The following is a 21127-nucleotide window of genomic DNA, read 5'->3' as shown; positions in this document are numbered from 1 at the left end:
CAGTTGAAGGAAGAATTCGGCCTTCAAAACTATGAGGTGGCTCTCATCTCGGGCCAAACGGGTGTGTTGAGGAAAACCGATGTCGATAAGTTCCCACAGTCGTCTGAGGCGGTTATCATTACTAGAGGGCAGCTCGATCTTGGTCTTCGTCTCTCGCTGTATGATCCTGAGAGCCCCTTCTATTACGAGGTGCCGTCACAGCTTCGTCCTCTCCGAGGTTTGGCTCAGTGGAATGGAAATACTTATCGCCTAATGAACGAGTGGAAGAGGCGAGGCGAGGGTTATTGTACTAAGGCCGAGTGGTAGACTTATAAACCAACCAATGCTCCAGCATACACTTCTGCCAGTTTTGTTGCTAATTATCGGAGCGGGACCACTACCAATTGTGACCTTGCTGGATTCGTCACTAGCCCACATCGTCAGAAGGTTCTCCTCGATGGTAACGCTAGGCTAATGTTGGATGCTGATCCTATTGGTAAAGGTTCTAACAAACGTGCTCGTCATACGAATAACCCCTACTGGGACTGAGTTTCACTTCTTGCCCGTGGTCAGATTTTGCACGGTAGCTTTCCTCCTCCGGAACTTCCCGTCGAGCCTTATCCTTTCTGGGTTATTAATGATGATAAGATATGTCGTCTTTCCCTATGTTTCCTTTAGTCCCAACTGTATTGGCTCGGGGTATTGATTGTCTTTTGGTTGGCGCACGTTAAGTCTCAGAACGAGCCTGTTAAAGCGGCTCTGATTTCTAAGAAGATAAGTGCTAGCACAAGGGTCGAGGAGGATCAGGGTAAGGTAAAAAACACACTGCTTTAGTTCTAAGTACATGTACTTTCCCATGTTTTTTGCCTTCACGTGGTCTGACGTAGGGCCTTGTGCAGAAAATGGCTAGGTGCGAGGATGAAAATATTGGTGGATCCGAGGTTCAAGAAGGTGAGGATTTTGATGATCGGCATCCCATATCTCATTTTTTGAAGAGGTCGTTAAAAGATTGCTCTGACGCCTTGTCCGCAATTGTAGGTGGTGAGGTTCAGGTTGGGGAGCAGACTCCGAGGCACAATCCCCCTCGGGATAGATCAGTAATGAAGGGCGAGGCGCCGAAAGACTTGGATATTGTGATCGAGATCCCCGATCAGGACGATGAGGATGATATCTTCGGCGATGACGATGAGGATAAAGCTAAGAAAGATGGTGATGTTGCTGTTGTGGTTTCTGGCTTGCAGTCTAGCGAGCCCGGGTCGACCGAAACACTCGTGTTGGATAAGGTTACTAATATTGAGACTGAAGTATTGCAGAGGTTTCCCCAGAATATCTCTGGTCCATCATCCAATGTTCAGAATTCGTTCACCATTTCAGGCTCTATTTGTAACTCGCTCGGCGCACTGACTTCTGAAAACTTTGGGTCCTTTTCCGATGAGCAAATGATCACCGCTAGTATGGCGACATATCGTATACTTTTGACACCATGGTGAGTATATCGCTTGTGTTCACCTTATTTTCGTCGGATCTTGCTGACACGCTTTGTCTTGGACGCTGAATTCTTAGGCTGTCAATCGGGCGAGGTTGGAGGCTACCATTCGGCGGAGGGAGGTTCAGCAATTTGAGGTTATGAAACTTCAGTTGCAGCAGGAGAGGGAGCGATCACGCGATCTAGAACTCAAACTTGTGGCCGCTCAAGGTATGTTGCCGAGATATCTGTAGTTGTTGATTGAGTTATTCGTGTCAATATCCTAAGTCTAGTGTTATCCTTTTAGACGAGATAGCTAGTATAGATCTAGATGCTGCTTCGGAATATCGCCTTATGAAGAGTAAATGGGATATTGAAAAGGATCATGTGGAGAATCTGCTTCGACGTATATCTAATAAGGATGGAAAAATAGATCGCCAGGAGGACGAGATCAGGAAGCTTCAGGAAGAGCTGGAGCGATATCGGAGATTCGAGTATGTGCCTGAAGAGATGGATAATCTTCGGGTTCACCTGGGTGAATTTCAAAGGCTCGCCATTGATAAAACATTATTGGACGACAACTTCGAAAGTCAGAATCAATCCCTAAGGCTTCAGATTCGAGATTTTCATGTGGATCGGCAACGACTCTTGAAGGAGAAGGTTGTGGCCGAGCGGTTAAATCATGAATCGTGTGAGAAATCCAAAGGTTTCGAAAAATTGTCCCAAGACTTAGAGTGGACACAGGCTCAGTTTTCGGCCCTTCAGTTAGCCCATAACCGCCAGAGGGCCGAGTGGTGTGATCATAAGAAGTATTGCCCCACCAACGAGTTCAACGAGAAGTCTTATAACGATCTAACTTCAAGACTTTCCAAGGCCGAGAATGAGTTATCTAAATCTGTGGAGGCACTAGAAATTGTGTTACCAACCGTTTCAGGTCTCTTGAGATCATGTCGTACTGATTCTATGATTAGGACGATTTGTTTCCTTTTTGTCGTCCTTTTGTTTCCTTTTGTTATCTTAGTGGTCCAGTGCTAATCGTGTTATTTATTGTGATATCGCAGCTGAACAAGTCCGAGTCCACGACCTGGAGAAGAAATTTCTTGATCTAGGGCAGGAGGTGGGGAGGATGCAAAAGAGTGAGGCCGATATGAAAGTGAAGGTTGTTACTGCCGAGGCGGCCTCTCAGCAGCTGAGCCAACAAATCGATAATGAAAGGATTGCCCACAAGGCCGAGCTCGCCGAGAAGATTACTGTTGGTGTCAACCAGTACTCCGGACCGATTCCATGTCCAGACCGAAGTATCTCATAACTATCTCTCAGATTCAATGGAAGGGCAATAGTCATTCTAGATGCTAGGCTAGACGATCCCAAGTGGTTATCAACCAACCAACTTAGGCAAGTGGTCACAGCCACTTGCGATGGGGGTGACCTTTCATATGTAAGTAGGTTACCTAGTTGAGAAGAATCTGTATCTTAACAACCTTTGGTATCTGGTTTCCAACCACCAGTACCCTTAGGCTACCTCGACACTTGCACCCTGTCACTGCCCCGAGTATCGAATAGCCAGTCGACTGTAAGTCACCTTGGCACTTGCACACTGCCATTTCCCCGAGTATGAATGACCATTCGAGTGTAAGTCACCTCGGCACTTGCACACTTCCATTGCCCCGAGTACGAATGACCATTCGAGTGTAAGCCACCTCGGCACTTGCACACTGCCATTGCCCCGAGTTTGAATGACCATTAGTCGCTCATGCCATGTTTCCTACCCCTCGTGGTTTTTAGGAAATAAATGGCAAGATGTCGTACCTTTTTTACGTGCACCCCTTCATGGGTGATAGAGTTTCAAGTGTTGAGCATTCCATGGCCTTGGTTCGGGTGTTCTATCCGGCTTTAGTATCTTATATGCTCCCTCACCCACTTTTGACATGATTGTATAAGGTCCGCCCCATCTCGCCGCCAAATTCCCACCCTTTTTGTCGCGCTCATAGCTCGGTAGTTCCTTTAGTACCAATTGTCCCGGTTGGAACTCTCTCGGTCGGACCCGTTTATTGTATTCTCTTTGTAGCCTTCTCTGATAGTTCTCCATCTTTTGCAGTGTCATTTCTCGTGTATCCTTCAGATCGTCAAGTTTGGCCAGGATTAAGTCGGTTGAGATATTTCATCTTCATGCCTCGGTTCTTGTAGTGGGTATCATCACCTCAGTTGGTAATATGGCTTCCGTTCCATAAGTGAGCATGAAAGGCGATGGCCCGGTTTCCTCCCTTCTTGTGGTCCTATAAGCCCAAAGAATATTGTAAAGCTCTTCACACCACTCCCCATACTCCTCGTCTAGCTTTTTCTTTAAGTTGTCGGCGATGGTTTTGTTTGTAATCTTGGCCTTCCCATTACTCTGAGGATAGATGGGGGTAGCCTTACTCTTCCGAATGTTATAAGTGTTAAATAGCAAGTCAATGTTTTTCCCCTGTAGTTGTTTTCCATTGTCCGAGACGATTGCTGCTGGTACACCAAAACGGCATATGATATGTTCCCAGATGAACCTGAAGACATCCTTGTCTCGGATGTGCTTTAAGGGTGCTGCTTCTACTCACTAGGTAAAATAGTCTGTGGCCACAATTAAGTATTTTCTCTGTCCCGACCCGACATGCAGTAGTCCTATAATGTCGATCTCCCACTTGGCAAAGGGCCAGGTACTTATGACTGAGTTTAAGGACACTGCTGGCGAGCGTATTTTCTTTCCGAACCTTTGGCATTCCTCACAAACTAGGGCCATCTGCTTCACGTCATCATTCATATAAGGCCAGAAATAACCCATTGTTTTTTCTCTAGCCGACAGACTCCGACCAGAGCTGTGATTCCCTGCCGCACCATAGTGTAATTTGTTCAAGATTGACTGCCCTTCTTCTTTACTTAAGCACCTCAGGAGCGGCCCCAAATAGGATTTTCTGTATAGAATGTCATCCCTTAATTCATAGGCGGCCTATTTACTCTTGATTTTATTTATCTCGGGCCTTCCTTTGGGTAGATCGCCTGTTTCTAAGTATAAATGAATTGTTTTGCGCCAGTCGCCTTCCTTGTATCTATCGGCCATGTTGACTGCCACATAAGCTTGCCCCTCTGGCGCTTCTGGAATAGAGGGCGTAAGAATTCTCATCACATGAATGCCATCGACACTCGGATCTATTAACATAGATGCAATATATGACAAGGCGTCGGCATGTCAATTATCTTTCCTGCATATATGTCGAAACTTGATGCTGGGGATTTGGGCGATGTAGAATTAGGAGAGTTCCCAATACCTTTGTAAGACCAGATCGTGAGTAGCATATAGACCGGTTATTTGGTGAATTACCAGTTGCGAGTCGCTAGTTAGCCTGACATCTTGTATCCCCATTTCCACGAGTAACCTTAGGGAATGGATTACGCCCTCATACTCGGTTACATTATTTGTCGCCTTGAACTCCAATCTGAATGAGTGGACGATTTTCTTCCCTTTCGGTGTTGTAAAGACTATCCCCAAACCTGATCCATATTTATTAGCTGCTCCATCGACAAATACCTCCCATCGTGTCGGGTCACTTGTATCCAGAAGATCCTCCTCCATACCCGGTATATCCTCCACTTCGTCCTCATCGCTTAGCGGAAAGTCAGCCAAAAAATCTGCTAACACTTGTGCTTTTACGGCCATTCGCATTTCATAGGTGATGTTAAACTGTTTGATTTGAGTTCCCCACTTGGATATTCTTCCAGATCCCCCCGCATTGTCTTGCACTGCTTCAATGGGCGACTTTGTTAATACCTGAATTTGATGGGACTGAAAATAAGTTCTCAGCTTCTGAGTGGAGAACGTTAATGCCAAAACCATTTGCTCGATTCGGGTATAGTTCTTTTCGGCCGGGCTTAGTGTCTTGCTAATGAAGTAAATAGGCTTCTCTTATTTTTCCTCGTTCTTAACTAAAACTGCACTGATGGCATAAGATGTTGCCCCTACATACATAGTAAGAACCTCGTTGGGCTCGGGTCTCTATAATACAGGGAGGCTTGCGAGGTGTAGTTTGATGTTTTGGAAAGCCTCCTCGCACTCGTCCGTCCATCTGAATTTCTCTCCCTTCTTAAGCGTACCGAAAAAGTTCTTACATCAGTCCGATGACCGAGATACGAATCGCCCCAACGCTGCCAAACTTCCGTTTAATTTTTGCACATCTTTTACCATCGCTGGCGAGGGCATTTAGAGAATGGCCCTTACATTTTCGGGATATGCCTCTATCCCCTTTGGCGTGATGATGTACCCTAGAAACTTACCCGATGTGACCCAGAAGTCGCACTTTTCCGGCTTCACTTTCATCTTAAACCTCTTCATTGTTTAAAAGGTTTCCTAGAGGTCTCGGAGGTGGTTTTTTGCCAGTCGGCTCTTTACCAACATATCGTCGACATACACCTCGATGGTGTCATGGATATTGTCTTCAAACATATCCCCTACTAGTCTTTGGTAAGTGGCGCCTGCGTTTTTCAGCCCGAACGACATCTTTGTGTAACAATACAAACCACTTGGTGTAAAGAAAGAGGTATGTTCCTGGTCCTCGAGGGCCAGGGGGATATGGTTATACCCCGAGTACCCGTTCATCAGCGTTATTGCCTCGTGCCCTACTATAGATTCCACCAGTTGATCGATACTTGTAGGGGGAAACTGTCCTTCGGGCAAGCCTTATTTAGGTCACTGAAGTCGATGCAGACCCTGACTCCTCCATTCTTCTTGGTCACTATCACCATGTTAGATATCCATTGTGGGTACTGAGATTTTATGATGATTCCCGAAGTTTGTAGTTTCTTTAATTCTTCTTCAACCGTCGCCTGTAATTCTTGGGCAATTCGCCTCATCTTTTATCGGACCGGTCTGAAGCTTGGATCTATTTTTAAATGATGACAACATATCTCCGGATCAAGGCCTTCCATCTCGTATGCGTTCCATGCGAAAGCGCCCAGGTTATCTCATAGAACTGCTATGAGCTTTGTCGTTTGTAGCTCCGATAATAATGATCCGATTCTTAATATCTTCGACTCCTCGACGGTACTTAAGTTGACTTCTCGGGTGGGTTCTACGCCCGAGAAATTTGGCTTTGGTTAGTTCATCGGCGTCGTTCCCTGTAATTGCTATAATGGTCCCTTTTCGTTGGTTTAGTACGCCATGACCGCCTGGGAGATTACCTTTTCCAGTTCTTGAGCAGCCTCGACTTCCTTGGCTTTGTTCTTTTTCCTCCTTTGCCGCGCTCGCCTTTCCTCGTTTTGTTGAATGTCGACCTGCATACATTGTCTGGCCTCCTGGGAATCGCCAATAACTTCCACTTATCCTTATATATTGGGAATCTTAGTCTCTGATGATAGGCCGACGCTACCCCCTTGATCCCGGCGATCCATGGTCTCCCGATGATTGTTTCTTAGGGAGAGACAACATCGACCACACAGAATGTGGTAAGTGTATCAAGGTAGCCGCTTCCATCCGACACTCGTAAGGTAACCTCGTCTTTTGGGATAGTCACGGTCCCATTGAAACCGTAAATTCGATATGTTGACGGAATGAGGATGTCATCCGATAATTCCATTCTTTTGAAAGTATCATAGAAAAGTACTTCAACCGAGCTCCCACTATCTACCAAAATTCTCTTCACCCCCCATTCTTCGATCATCAGAGTAATAACCAAAGGGTCCCCATGGGCTTGACCGTTTAATGGGACATCCTTGGCAGAGAACGAGATAGGTTGCATCATCCATGGATCCATTGGCAGGGTCTTGGCCATACTGAAAATCTCTTTGCCGTTACGGTCTCTCTTATGAATTCTGGATGTGATCCCTAAGCCCAAGTCGTACCCCTGGGTAGCCGAGTACGAAATCGTGTTGCATAGAAACTTGGTGGATCTGTCGATTCGGACTTTGTCGAGCGGCACCTCAGGTATGATTGCTGGTGGTCCTTCTTGGAGGACGAACTGCCTCAGGTATCCATCTCGGATTAAGTTTTGTACGATGTCTTTTACTTCTCTGCAATTGTTGGTAGAATGGCCCCGATACAGATGATAGTGACAGTACTCGGGGTGGTCCCTCGTCTCCTAAAATTGTACTCCCCTCGAGATCGGGTAGATGATGTCGTTTCTCTTCTCCACCTCTCTGAAGATTTCTTCTAGTGGAGCATTTAAAGGAGTGTAGGTCCTTGCCTCGTGTCGCGGCCTTTTTCCTTTCTCGACCCATTCTTTCTTTCCAGTTCTTCTCGGTAGCGGACCTGTCCGTTTATCGGGCCGCCGGGGTGCTTCGTTTGTGGTCGTCCGAGCCATCGCACTCGCCTCCTGTACTCCCCGATCTTTTGATTCTTCTTGTATCTCCTCTAAAGCTATATAATGTTCCTGCATTCTCCTCATTTATTTTAAAGTTTGAGGCTTCTCGGAGAACATGGCTATCCAGATCGGATCTGATTTCCCCAGTGCATTTTCGAATCCGAATATCTGTTGGTCGACTGGTACTTGACCAATTTCCATGCACAATTTTCTCCATCGGTCTGTCAAATTTCTCAGTGGTTCTTTGAATCTTCGGGCTAGAGTGAACAATCTATTGACTCTGGGTCGATCTTTGCTGTTGTGCATGTAATTCTCAAGAAAGGTTTCGACTAAGACATCATCATTAGTATTGATGGACCCTGCTGGGAGTGCATAGAACCAGTTCATCGCCTCGCCTTCTAGGCGTGCTGGAAAGAATTTGCACATGACCACATCACTGCCCTTCCATTGAAGTAGCGACATGGTGTACATCTTGACGTGTTCAACAACGTCTCCTGTTCCGTCAAATCTTAATGGGAATGCAGGGCGCGTGCACTTTGGTGGAAATGCTGCCATCTCCAATTCTCGAGTGAAGGGTGTCTTCTCGGCTTCGTTTATCACTTCAGCGAGCTTGTCGTCCTCATTGTTTCCTGTTAGCTTCTTAATTTTTTCTTCTAATTCTTTGAGCATATCCTTCATTGCATTCCTCGGCCTTCTCCTCTCCTCGGGCTCTTCTTCTTTCGTATATGAATTCTCGGGCGGACCATATCCTCCTACTATCGGCCTTGTTGTTGGATGTATCGGGGGATGACCTGATCGTCCCTGGTTGCTCGATGCGCCTTGACTGGACGATCCTCTGGATCTGAACCTTAGATTACGTAACTGATAATTTTCGTACTCTAACGCCATATTTCTCTGCTGCAGTTCCCTTAAGCTCGCTTCTTTCCTCCTTTGATTTTCCAGAATGGCTAACAATATTGGATCGGTGCTCTCATGACTAGAGTACCCGTTTTGATAATTCAAATGAGTCGGGGGTGCTGCCGCTGTTAGTGGTGGAGGCGAGAGTGGGAACACGGGGGGAACCTGAGTCGTAACCGATGAGACTCCTCTAGTGTCATTCCGTCTACCCAACTTCACATGCCTGAGTCGTTCCTGCTCACGATCTAAAGCCTCCTGATACTCGGATCTCCGCCTAGCCCTTCGCCTTTGGGCCTGCATGATCAATGCCTCCTCATCGTCCTCAGTGTCTGATGCAGTCAGCCCGTCTATCTGCTCATGTCTTCCTTCTGTCGGGTGGATTGGCTCTAAAGGAGGAGGGTCATCGTCTCGTCCCAAGTCGACTTCCTCTTCCACGGTTGGCATTCCTCCCGCCGGTGCTCGAGATTTCTCGGGGGGTGGTTGTCGGACATTTCCTTGTCTCGGTTCCGTTATCCCTTCTTGCATGCCATTGGTGGTAACCGTGCGGTTCCTTAAGGTCCTTCCCGTCCCTGAGGTGCTAGCCATCGTCTCTGATGCGCCTCTTGTCCGAGTGTCGTCCATACCTATGTCAGCAAAAACAAGTAACACCTTACTTTGACCAGTTTTCGAAAGTTTTATGGGTTGTACGAACTCAGAGGAAAGGATCTGACACTGAAAATTGACTTAAGTACGACACCCCCTATTTTGTCCGGCTGACCACACTAATCCAACACTTTCTGGCTCTAGGTACAACTTTTGTCAAGTATCATGCTAAGTCGCTTTCAGTACCTCGGCTGTGCATTAATCACTATTTGTCCTACATTCCCTACATTCCAAATCATTAAAGACTGGTACTTTTCGAGTGAAAAGCCTTGAGTTTGTACGCTTGTGACGTCATACGTGTGTTATCCCCTTGGACTATGCAGGGATGACTTTCCCTGCTTTCCTTGGGTTTGTTCCGGAAGGTGGTGATGACTACAAACAGTCTTAGCTTTCCACTCTCCGATATAATCCATCAGTCTAGAGTCGACCTGTCGAGGTGGGTTTTGTAAGAGCCAAGGATTTCAAGATTTCGGCGTGGAACTTCAAGTAACTGCAACCAAACATCAAGGATGCTACATGGGAGTTTTTTGAAGCTTCATAGATGCTTGAATCTGATGACGAAATATGAGTAAAGAAGACGGAGAAAACAAGTGAAGAGAGTGCTACTTTACTCACTGATTGACACAGCTAGCCGATTTGCTGACAGAGTCTCACCGCAGCTACTACCAAACGACAATGGAGTTATTTTGGAGCTCTCGGAGATCTTCCTGTTGCCTTTACTAATCATACACAGCCTAACTGAAGGTTTTTCCTTCTGACGAAACTTAATAAACGAAACCCTCACTTTGCTGACAAAATGGAAAAAAAACAAATAGAAACGAAAAGAGTCACACCAATAGAGTTTATCTCTTAGCATCAACTAGCACTCAAGGTGTTCTTAGGAGCTTTAGATTATCTCATTTGGTGGACGACATCAAGGTATCCGAAGATGTTAGACGTTCCCCTTAGTCGGCGCCAGAATGTAGTAGCATAAAATCGCACACCACATCCAAAAGTGAAGCTACTTAACTAAATCAAAATGAAGACGCGTGAACAAACATGAACACAAAGATATATGTGGTTCAACATGATTAACTACGTCCACGAAGTGAAATGGATGATTGATATTACTTCAAGTTTTGTTACAAGTGATGATCTCTCACAACAATGATCTCTTTTCTCGCTAAGTGTGAACTTTCTCTCACTTACAACCTGCCCTTTACTCTCTACATGCCCTTATATTTATAGGCCAAGGTAGGGATACAACAAAGTTACAGTGTAAAGCATGGTGTACCTATCTCGCTGTTTTTCCTCGGGCCTACATTGATGTTCCTCCGATCTATCGGCTGGAAGGATACAGTAAGGGCTCCCGATAGTGTTACACCCGATGGCGATCCTTTAATGTTACTTAGTCCGAGGTCGCCTTCTTCCTTCTCGCCGTTTCATTTTGACTTTCTTTCTTAGTTTGACCGAGTGTCTCTTAGTCTTCTGTCAGCTTTGTCAGTTGATGGGAGACTTTTCACATCCGACAGCTGAATGGTTGTTACACTCGTCCCATGTGACCTCTCTTTCTTTGTGCCCGCATGAGTTATTCAGCACTTCTATTCCTTCATTTCTTGGTGCACCTTAGCCTAGGATCTCGCCACCTAGCCCTGTGGGTTATTAACACCTACAATATAAATGAAGGAAGATCATACTAACTCAAACTTTATTAAATCCACAAAGGACATTCTAAGAGCAATTCAAGAGTACACAAAAGAGATTATAACAACAATTCGATCATTAACACCAAAAGGGACTAAAGTCAATCCTTTATTGGAAATTTATTGAAATCATATCTACTGAATCCTTGTGATTGTGATACTTATGATTTCACAGTTAATTATGATCTCAACCATCATCAATCATCACTGTGTTTCTAAGATAAAGTACTCTCATGCTATAAAGGAATTATATTTTCTAATGTGTAACAGGATTAGGAAAACCCCGCTGAAAATTCCGACATGTTCCTCATCTGATGAGGGATGGAGATGAATTTTCATGCCACACAAGAACTGGAGCATCGTAGGAAGACAACAAAACAACATAATTAACCAAAATCAAAATCATGATGTAAGATCCCTTTCTCTTATTTCCAATTCAAATTCGTGAAGAACCCAAATTTCAAACCTCTTAATTCTACCTGAATTCTAATCACAAGGATTCAGTTTAATAACAAGAAAACAAGAAAACATGATAAGATCCACCATTAATTGCTGCTAATTGAATTTTATATATCAAGCAACAAGGATCTAAAAATAAGAAGAATCTCCGATTGGGGATCTGATATACAATCCAAAAAAGAAATCGAACAAAATCAAAATAATTTTACCAGTATCAAAAGAATCTTTACCTAATTGAAATCTCTATATCTTCTGCGCGGTGGGTTTCTTTGCGTTAATATGATTGAGATGTGTAAAACAAGAGAGTTGAAGTGGAAGTTCAAGAGAAACTTTTTTATTTTGGATTTTGATGAACACCAATAACGAAATAAATGGTAGCACGTTCCCTTCGGTGAAGGTTCAGCTTTAAGAGGTTTCTAGTTGTGATTGAAAGTCGTTAGATCTTGTTTATCGGCGGACCAAAATGCTCATTCATCCACGTACAGATCCTAAATCCGAAGTAGGAATGAAATACCAATTGGTTCTAAGAATAATATATTAGAGTTAGTTTGGTCCAGTTGACCCAGTCAACTGTCTGTTTGGTCCTTTTTCAAAATATATATTGTTGTTTGGTCCAAAAAATTATTGTTTGGTCCTAAGGTGGATAATACCCACGCGGGATGATGTCATCAATGATGTCACAATCCTTTAATAGTGGCAAAAATACCCTTTTTCTATTTTTTTTCTCTCTCTTAATAAAAATAAATAAATAAAAACTTAAATATCATTTGAAGTAATTCATTTGTAGTGCAGGATAATCCATTAAAGTAATTCATTAAATGAATTCATTTTGTAGAATGAACTCGTATAATAGTTCATTTTGTAGCTAAAAAATAAGGCAAAAATTAAAAGCTCCGAAACATAGGGACAATGGTACTCGTTGGAAAGCTATCGTCGAGGGCTTTCCGAATATATAAAATTTATCATTTTTGGACATATGGTTCAAAAGATACTTTAAGTTTTAAGTTTTTATTTATGTAATTTTATTAAGAGAGAGAAAAAAGAGAAAAAAAGATATAAGAGAGAGAAAATAAGAGAAAGAAATGGTAATTTAGATATTTTAATATTTTTAAATAATTATGGACCAAATGGAAAAGTGATTTCTGAAATGACTAAATTGACTTGGGACCACATAAAAAAGGACCAAACCATATTTTTTCCAAAACCGAATGGGTGGAAGTTGGAAAGTGGGGGCAAATAGATGATGTATTTTCAAATGTTGTTATAGATAGTGGTGAAAACTGGGTTCTTTTCGAACTTGTGAAGGTAACTCTTTTTTTTTTTAAGATTTAAACAAATAAATAAATGAAGGAAATTAATAGTAATGTCAATATTTTAGAAAGATTAAGGCTCAGGATTCACTATTACTTCAAGTTGATTGGTTATAAATAATATTTCAGAAATTATTATTAAGCTCTTTTTCTTATTAAATCACTTTTTAATTTAAAAGGTGTCCAAATATTAAGTTGTAATCCTTAAGCATGATTTATCAAAGAATATATTCTAAGCATAAAACATCAAACTGATTCACAAATAATTAAGAAAACCATTTTATCCCTTTTTTTTATATTTTTATCCAAGTGAATTAAATAAAATAAATAATTAATGAAATTATAAATAAAAATATTACCAATCAAACATGAGTGAATATATCCTCCATTGCCTCAATCACCAGGTATTTTAGCCGCTCATCATGTTGGAAAACCTCTCAAAATATTTCATTGATGCTCAAAAGTGTTTTACAATGAAGAGAAAGACAAGAAAATGATGTAAAACAGGATTTTGCGACCCACAGAAGGCGTCCAGAGTCAACGACAGAGCTGAAGTGTTGTTGTCGTTGGGAAACTACGACCCACAGATGACAGTCGATGTCACTGTTGATAAACGACGGTCTTGGAGAGTCTGTTCTTCACGTTCTTCCTCCTCGCAGCAGCAGTAGCAGAACCAGAATCTCTGCAACTTGGATTTTCTTGCTCTGTAGTGCTCTAAACCTCTCCCAATTTTCTATAAACTTCGCTAGCTCCTCCTTCTCGACATTATGGACCTATTTATACACAACAGGTCACTCAAATCCTCATAATAATTCCAAGAATATCCGGCCATTAAAGAAAATATTCCGAAATATTTTTTCTTTAATTCTCTGATTTGTTACGGATTGTTCCCTGTTTTATCTCTTCTCACGCGTCATCCTTGAGCTGTAGGGATTGTTTCCAGCCAATAGAATCAACCCATGCACGTCTCTTCCATCCAAGAATTCCAAGAATAGAATATTTTTCCTATTTTAGAATATCTTCCCTGATTTGATTACCACCGGTTATCTAACCAATTTTGACCGAATCCAACACCCATACAAGCTCTATCTAGCCCCTAGGAACAAACCCATTTAATTTGGATCATTGAATCTCAATGGAACACCTTCAAATCCCCAACCCTAGTCACGGCCGCCAATTTTTGGTTTTTGAATTTGGTAAGAAGATGTCCTCCCCCTAACCAGAACTGGGGCGCGAATAGAAGCTGCCTTGGGGGTGACCCTTAGTAATTAGGTTACCCCGTATCCAAAAGCGAGAGTCCGAATAACACTTGTCCTCCGGGGGTGCCAAAATCAACTTTTCGAGCCGAATTTTCCAAAAATGTTTATTTCCTAAAAATACATAAAAACACAATATTAGTACAAAAATAGAGTTCCAACAATACGGACATTGAGGACAAATTAGACACAAAAATGTGTTTATCAATAGACACGAGAATAAATTACAAATTCTTTATATTATTTATCAACATACAAAATATTTGACAAATCTCAACCGTAAAATATTGAAGTACCGAAAATATACGTCCTTTCTTCCACGCCCAGAGTGTCCTCAATACCATAATTCGGACTAGTGTTACATGCCTAGCCCAAGAGGAATAATTCATCCAAGCCTACAGTGGGGCGTAGAATCCGTTAGGTATACATTATAGGGCTGAAAAATCCAGGGTTATGGAATTAAGTTGTGTTGTGCTGCATTGAATCAGGGCTACAAAATTAAGTTGCGTCGTGCTGCACTGAATCGGGGCTACAGAATTAAGTTGCGTCGCGCTGCACTGAATCAGGGATACATTATTAAGTTGCGTCGTGCTACGCAATAACAGATCTGACTGGCTGGACGGTCTGCGTCGGCTTTGCCGCCGATTACTGTGGTCGCCGGCGACCTGCTGCTGCATTTCCGTCACTACTTCCGGAGATGGTAAAGACGCCGGTCACCGCTGTTGATGATGACGTCGTGTTGACGTCATGACGGAAGATACTAATAGCGTCTGTTAACGAAACGGAATATTCTAGGTATATGCTAACGGAATATTCCGAAAGTATTAGCATCTGCTGACGTCGGTGCACAGTTTGTTGTTGACTGTGCCTAAAATGATGACGTGGTCGGCGCTGGTTGGTCCGTTCTGGTGACGTGGCAAGCTGACGTGTCATGTTGATGACGTGGCAACTTCCGGACGATTGAAGGCATTGACGTGTCACTTGCTGACGTGGCATTTGATGACGTGTCGTAGATGATATGGCACCTTGCTGACGTGGCGGTCGCGGGTTGGCCAACACTTGTGACGCGGCACGCTGACGTCACTGTTGTCGATGTCATGCTGATGTCATTGTGGGCTGATTTCTTACCCTAGTTTGGAGGTTCTTGCACATGGGCTTGCACATGGAGTGTTTGTAAGGCCTAGTTAGCCATACTTAGCCTATAGGAGGAATTTTGTAGGCCTAACTTAGCCCATTTTTGGTGTAGAATATTTAAGGGTACAAACATCTCCCCCTCTTAATCCATAACTAGTTATGGGTTAAGAAGTTCGGGTTCCCCAATTCTATTGAATTTGATTGGAGTGTTCCATAACTCGCCCCCAAGCGCGCTGCTTGGAGTGTTATGCAACTCGCCCTCAGGTATGTAATGAATGCGCTGGAGTGTCACATATCTCGCCCCAAAATGGTTGAGGTGATATATAACTCTCCCTCAGTATGTTTTGTATCATGTTGCTCAATGCTCGCGCAAGGGTGCACTTCCCTGCTGCATTTTGTTCGCGCATGGAGTGAAAAGTTTATTTTTTCTGCTATCTTGAATTCGCGCAGGAGGCCAATCCTACTATTCAATATGCACGCAGAGTCGAGATGTGTACATTTTTACATGCCTGGATAGGTGAAAATGTTCGCCACATTTGCTGATGTCCCATTTGATGGGGATACATTTGGAATAGGGTAAAAATGCTCGAATTGTGCATTCACCCTATCCGCGAGGTGTCAGAGATGTTGCTGACATTAGACTTCAATTGTACTGTTTTGCCATTTAGGAGTGACTACGGATTCGAACGTCCGTAGTAGCTTATAATTAAACACAGAAATTTTGATAAAGTGTCGAATACCAAAATAATGTTTAATTAAATTTCTGAATTGAAATATCAAGATAAGTGCCTACTGCTCGACAACAACTGCCTCGTTAAAACCTTTGCGTGGAAAACCCAGTGGGATAATACCATCATAAAGGAAAAAGAGTGCAGCACAGCAGGATTTGAAACTACTCCTAATGATAAAACTTCTTCAAGTGGAACGAATTCCACGGCTTCCATGGATCACCATCTTGAGTACCGTCGAGGTTCCTTAGGTAGTAAGCGCCACGAGATGATGTCCTGTCCACTATGTATGGACCTTCCCAGTTTGCTCCGAGCTTCCCACAGTTTGGTTCCATTGGGGCTGCTCGGGTTTTCTTCAAGACATATTCCCCTGGTTTGAATGACCGTTCTCTGACTTTACGATCATATCTCAGCTTGATTGCTTGCTGGTATCGGACTAACTGTTGTAAGGCTATTTCTCTTTGTTCTTCTAGTAACTCTTTATCCAGAGCCAATATGCTGTCGTTTTTCCCAGATTTGACAACACGAGTTTTGTTAGTCTTGTGATGTACCTCGGTGGGTATGACTGCCTCTGTCCCATAAGCCAGTGTAAACGGTGAAAATCCATTGGATATTTTTGGGGTTGTTCGATAGGACCATAAAATACCAGGGAATTCTTCTGTCCATTTTCCTTTTGCTTTCTCCAGTCTTTTCTTGAGATTATCCATAATAACGCGATTGGTCGCCTCCGCCTACCCGTTGCTCTGAGCATAGTAAGGAGATGAGAAATTGTGGCGGATATCCAGGTTATTGCAAAAAAATTTGATCACTCCAGAATCGAACTGCTTCCCATTGACTGATACTATCGCGTTTGGGATCCCAAATCTGTAGACGATATTCTCCCATATGAATCTTTTCACATCATGTCTGGTAACGTGTACGAGTGCCACTGCTTCGACCCATTTGGTGAAATAATCAGTAGCGGCTAGTACAAATTTAACGCCTCCAGGATCTTTGGGAAGTGGTCCGACGATGTCTAGTCCCCACATAGAGAACGGCCAGGGACAAAAAACTGGATGCAATTCGTTGGCGGGATTTTTAGGAACTGGAGCATGCTCTTGGCATGGCACGCATTTCTGTGCATATTCTTTAGCATCTTTCTGCATGTATGGCCAGAAGTATCCCTGGGAAAGTATCATGTGCGCAAGACTGCGCCCTCCAGAATGGTTGCCACATATTCCTTCATGAGCCTCCACCAATATCTTTTGCCCTTCTTCTGCTGATACGCACCGCAAAAATGGCTTTAAAGCTACAGGTTTTCGGTACAGTTGTCCCTCGATCATTGAATATCTCCAAGCGTTCTTCTTCACCTTTGAAGCGAGATGCTCATCTTCTGGGAGTTCATTGGTTGTCAAATACCGAACATAAGTTTGACGCATGTCCGAAGTGTTTTCAGCAGGACTACTGGAATCATCTATCACTGGACTGTCAACGTTCTCGGTATCTCCCTGTGCTGATGTAGTTCCCTCTCGCCCTCACTAGCGTGTTCGAGATCCATAGAAAAGTGGTTGTCGGAGATGCTAGGTAACTCTTGGAAATCCACCATAATGAAAACGGGTGGTATCAGTTTCGACTGCATAAGAAAGGTATGTTAAAGCATCTACGTGCCTGTTTTCCATCTGTGGTCGCTGCCCAATAGAAAACTGGTCGAATTCATTTGCAAGCTCTCTCATATGATCCAAATATAGGGCCATCCTCTCTTCCTTGGCTCTATAGGTCCCCAGAAACTAGTTAACTACTAGCATGGAATCAGTTACTAGCTTCACGTTCTTCGCATCTAACTATTTGACAGCCTTTAAACCGATAATTGCAGCTTCATATTCAACTTCATTCTTTGATGCCTGAAAACCCAGCCTGGTCGCTTTCTCGATCCTCGAACCTTCGGGAGTAAGAATGACACATCCAACTCCAGCACCACCAACATTTGATGAACCATCAGTAAATACGGTACATAATGGTTCAGGTGTATCAACATCCATTGCAGACTCTCCCCCAGTCTGATCGGTAGCTGACTCTATGGGTTTGAACAACTCCTCTTCTTCTTTGGTAACTGTTTGTATGTCTTCCACAGGAAAATATGCTAGCAGTTTATCCAGGGCGTGTCCCTTCTCTACAGTTCTGGTCTCGTACTTGATTTCATACGCCCCCAGAAAATTTGACCATATGGCCAATCGTCTGGAATCATCAGCACATTCCAGGATTCTCTTCAGCGGGTATTCCGAGCAGACAACGATTTGCCTCCCTTGGAAATAAGGTTTGAGGCGACGAGATGCATGGAACAGCGCAAGTGCTATCTTTTCGACCTTTTTGTACCGTGTTTCCGCCTCCGTCAAAGATTTATTGACGAAGTAAACAAGATTTTCATGTGTATCCGTAACAAACAGAACTGCACTTACAGCGTTCTCCGTTGCAGCCAGATAAACTCCGATAGGTTGTCCAGTTTTTGGACTCACCAAAACTAGAAGAGTTGAGAAATACTGTTTGATCTCATCGAATTCTTTTTCGCACTCATCCGTCCAACCAAAATTCACTGCTTTCTTCAACACATGAAAGAATGGTTTGAATCGATCCGAAGAGCGTGCAATGAAACGATTTAAAGCGGCTAATCGTCTTACTAGCTTCTGAACCTCCTTCTTCGTTCTTGGGGATGGCATCTCTCTGATGGCTCTTATTTGCTCTGGATTTGCCTCAATTCCTCTGTGCATCATCAAGTATCCAAGGAATTTTCCCGATGACAGGCCGAATGAACATTTGGCTGGATTGAGCTTCATACGATATTACCTCAAGATATCGAACGTCTTCTGCAGATCAAGAAAATGCGACTCCTTTTGCTCAGATTTCACAACCATATCGTCGATATACATTCCATCGACTTCCCAATCAGATCCTTGAACATATGGTCTACCAAATGGTGGTAGGTCTGCGTTTTTTAGCCCGAACGGCATTACGGTATAGAAATAAACTCCTCTGTCAGTCACAAACGCAGTATGCTCTTGATCTTCCTCGAACAAAGGTATTTGGTTATACCCTGTAAAACCGTCCATGAATGACAGTCTCCCATACCCTAAGGTTGCATCCACCAGATCTCTTATCTATGGCAGCGGGTACAGATCACTCGGACATGCTTTATTCAAATCAGTAAAATCGATACAAGCACGAATTTTACCATTCTTCTTTGGAACGGGTATGACATTTGACATCCAGCGAGGATACTGCACTGGTCGAATAAAGCCTGCTTCCAACAGCTTTTGGACTTCTGCGGTAACTCCATCTTTTTTTCTTTGTGCCATATTCCTGATTTTCTGACGAACTGGATGGAACTTCTCATCGATATTTAGCCTGTGGCAGGCTACATTCGGATCTATCCCAGGCATCTCAGCAAAACTCCATGCGAAAACGTCTGCGTTTGCCCTTAGTAATGTAATCAAACCATCACGTTCATGTGCAGGAAGGTCTGCCCCTACGAACGTTGTTTTGTGCTTCTCATCTCCAATCTGGACCTCGATCAGTTTCTCAACTGTTGGGGGTTCAGCTGCGTCTTCTCCCATATATGATTCTGGATGGAGAGGATTCTGTAATTGCTATTTGTGCTCGACTCGCATGATTTCGTTCCCGCTAACTTTCGACTTTTTGTACTCGTCCATAGTACTCTCATGACACTTGTGGGCGGTCATCTGGTCGCTCCTAACTTTTACGAATCCTTCAGGGGAAATAAACTTCAAACATTGATGATATAAGGATGTGACTGCACCGATCTCATGCAGCCAGTTTCGTCCTACAATCGCATTGCAGGGAGCTCGACAATCAAGCAACAAGAAATTTCCTAAAACGGACTTGTCAGCCACTGTTATAGGTATCTTCACTTTTCCAATCGCTTTTGTAACTTTGCCACTGAAACCGATAATTGGATTTTCATCCTCCTCGATCAAGTCGTGTGGGAGATTCATAGGGGAATAAGCTCCTGAAAACAACACACTCACTGAGCTTCCTGTATCCACTAGAATCCAGTTGTTTGAGGGTGAAAACAGTTTCCGCTGATTGGTAATTTCGGGTGTGTGGATGAGAAACGAGTCTAAACCCTAAACAATGTACTGCAAGGAGTACTTTGATTCGAGAGATCAATCTGTACAAATCCGGCCTAAACTAAGAAATTGCCGTTCCAGACTTGCTTCGGTCACAAAGTGAAGGAGAAGGGTTAGTCTATGGAGGGAAGCGAAGAGAGTGTTGAGACCAGAATAGTTGATTCGGGAAGAGTAGTTGTTTGACGACTTGTGTCAGAAAGTGGGAAGCTAACAGATGGGAAACATAACAAGTGATTTCTGAGTGTTGTATTCTCCTGACAAAAAACTTGTTGTTTGGTGGAAATAGGTAAAACCTATTTATACAAGTCGCAACGAAACGTACCCTGGTCTCGTAAGAATTAGAAACGGTTTAGTAAATGGAAGAAAGCGGTAATGGGTAACGCCTGGAATTGATGTTTCCACAATGAAGGAAACGTTTCACCATTACTCCTTGAATTTACTAGCCGCCTCACTCTTATGACACTTTCTTGTAACGGGCGTAGTGTACGCCGCACGCTGTAGACCGTCAGACCAATACCATGATGAGCATCCCCTAGTTTATGACATGTTTTGATGTCTCGAGTATTTTCGTGGAAAACGTGTAGCATGTTGTTACGTGTGGCGTGGCCAAAGTATTTGGCGTTCGTAGCCAAGTTGGTGCCATGACCAAAGAATAGGCATCGTAGCCAGGTTGGTGTCGTGACCAGAGAGTTAGCATTGCAGCCAAGCTGGTGCCGTGACCAATAGTTAGCATCGCATCCAAGACATTGCCACGATTCGTTTGGTGGCAGGTTTGTACGGATGATATCTATATCTCAAGAGGAAGGATAGTCGTAGATTGTGGTAACCCTTAGTTTGGCAACCAGCGGCATGGTTGCAGCGCTTGCTCGCTCTTGGCACGGCCAAATTAGGGTTTTGGCGTCGTGGCCAAGAGATTGCCACAAATCGTTTGGTGGCAAGTTTGTATGGCTGAGATTCGTATCTCATGAGGAAGGGCAGCTGTTGATTATTTCAACCCTTCGTCTGGCAACTGGCGGAATGGTTGCAGTGTGTGCATGCTCTTGGCGCGGCCAAATTAGAGTTTTGGCGTCGTGGCCAAGAATTGGTGCCATGGCCAAGAGATAGACACAAATTGTTTGGTGGCAAGTTTGT

The sequence above is a fragment of the Papaver somniferum genome, chromosome 6 (assembly GCF_003573695.1).
Source record: "Papaver somniferum cultivar HN1 chromosome 6, ASM357369v1, whole genome shotgun sequence".
NCBI classification, from domain to species: Eukaryota; Viridiplantae; Streptophyta; class Magnoliopsida; order Ranunculales; family Papaveraceae; genus Papaver; species Papaver somniferum.
The sequence above is the reverse complement of the archived record's forward strand: the minus strand, read 5'-3'. Positions refer to the sequence as shown.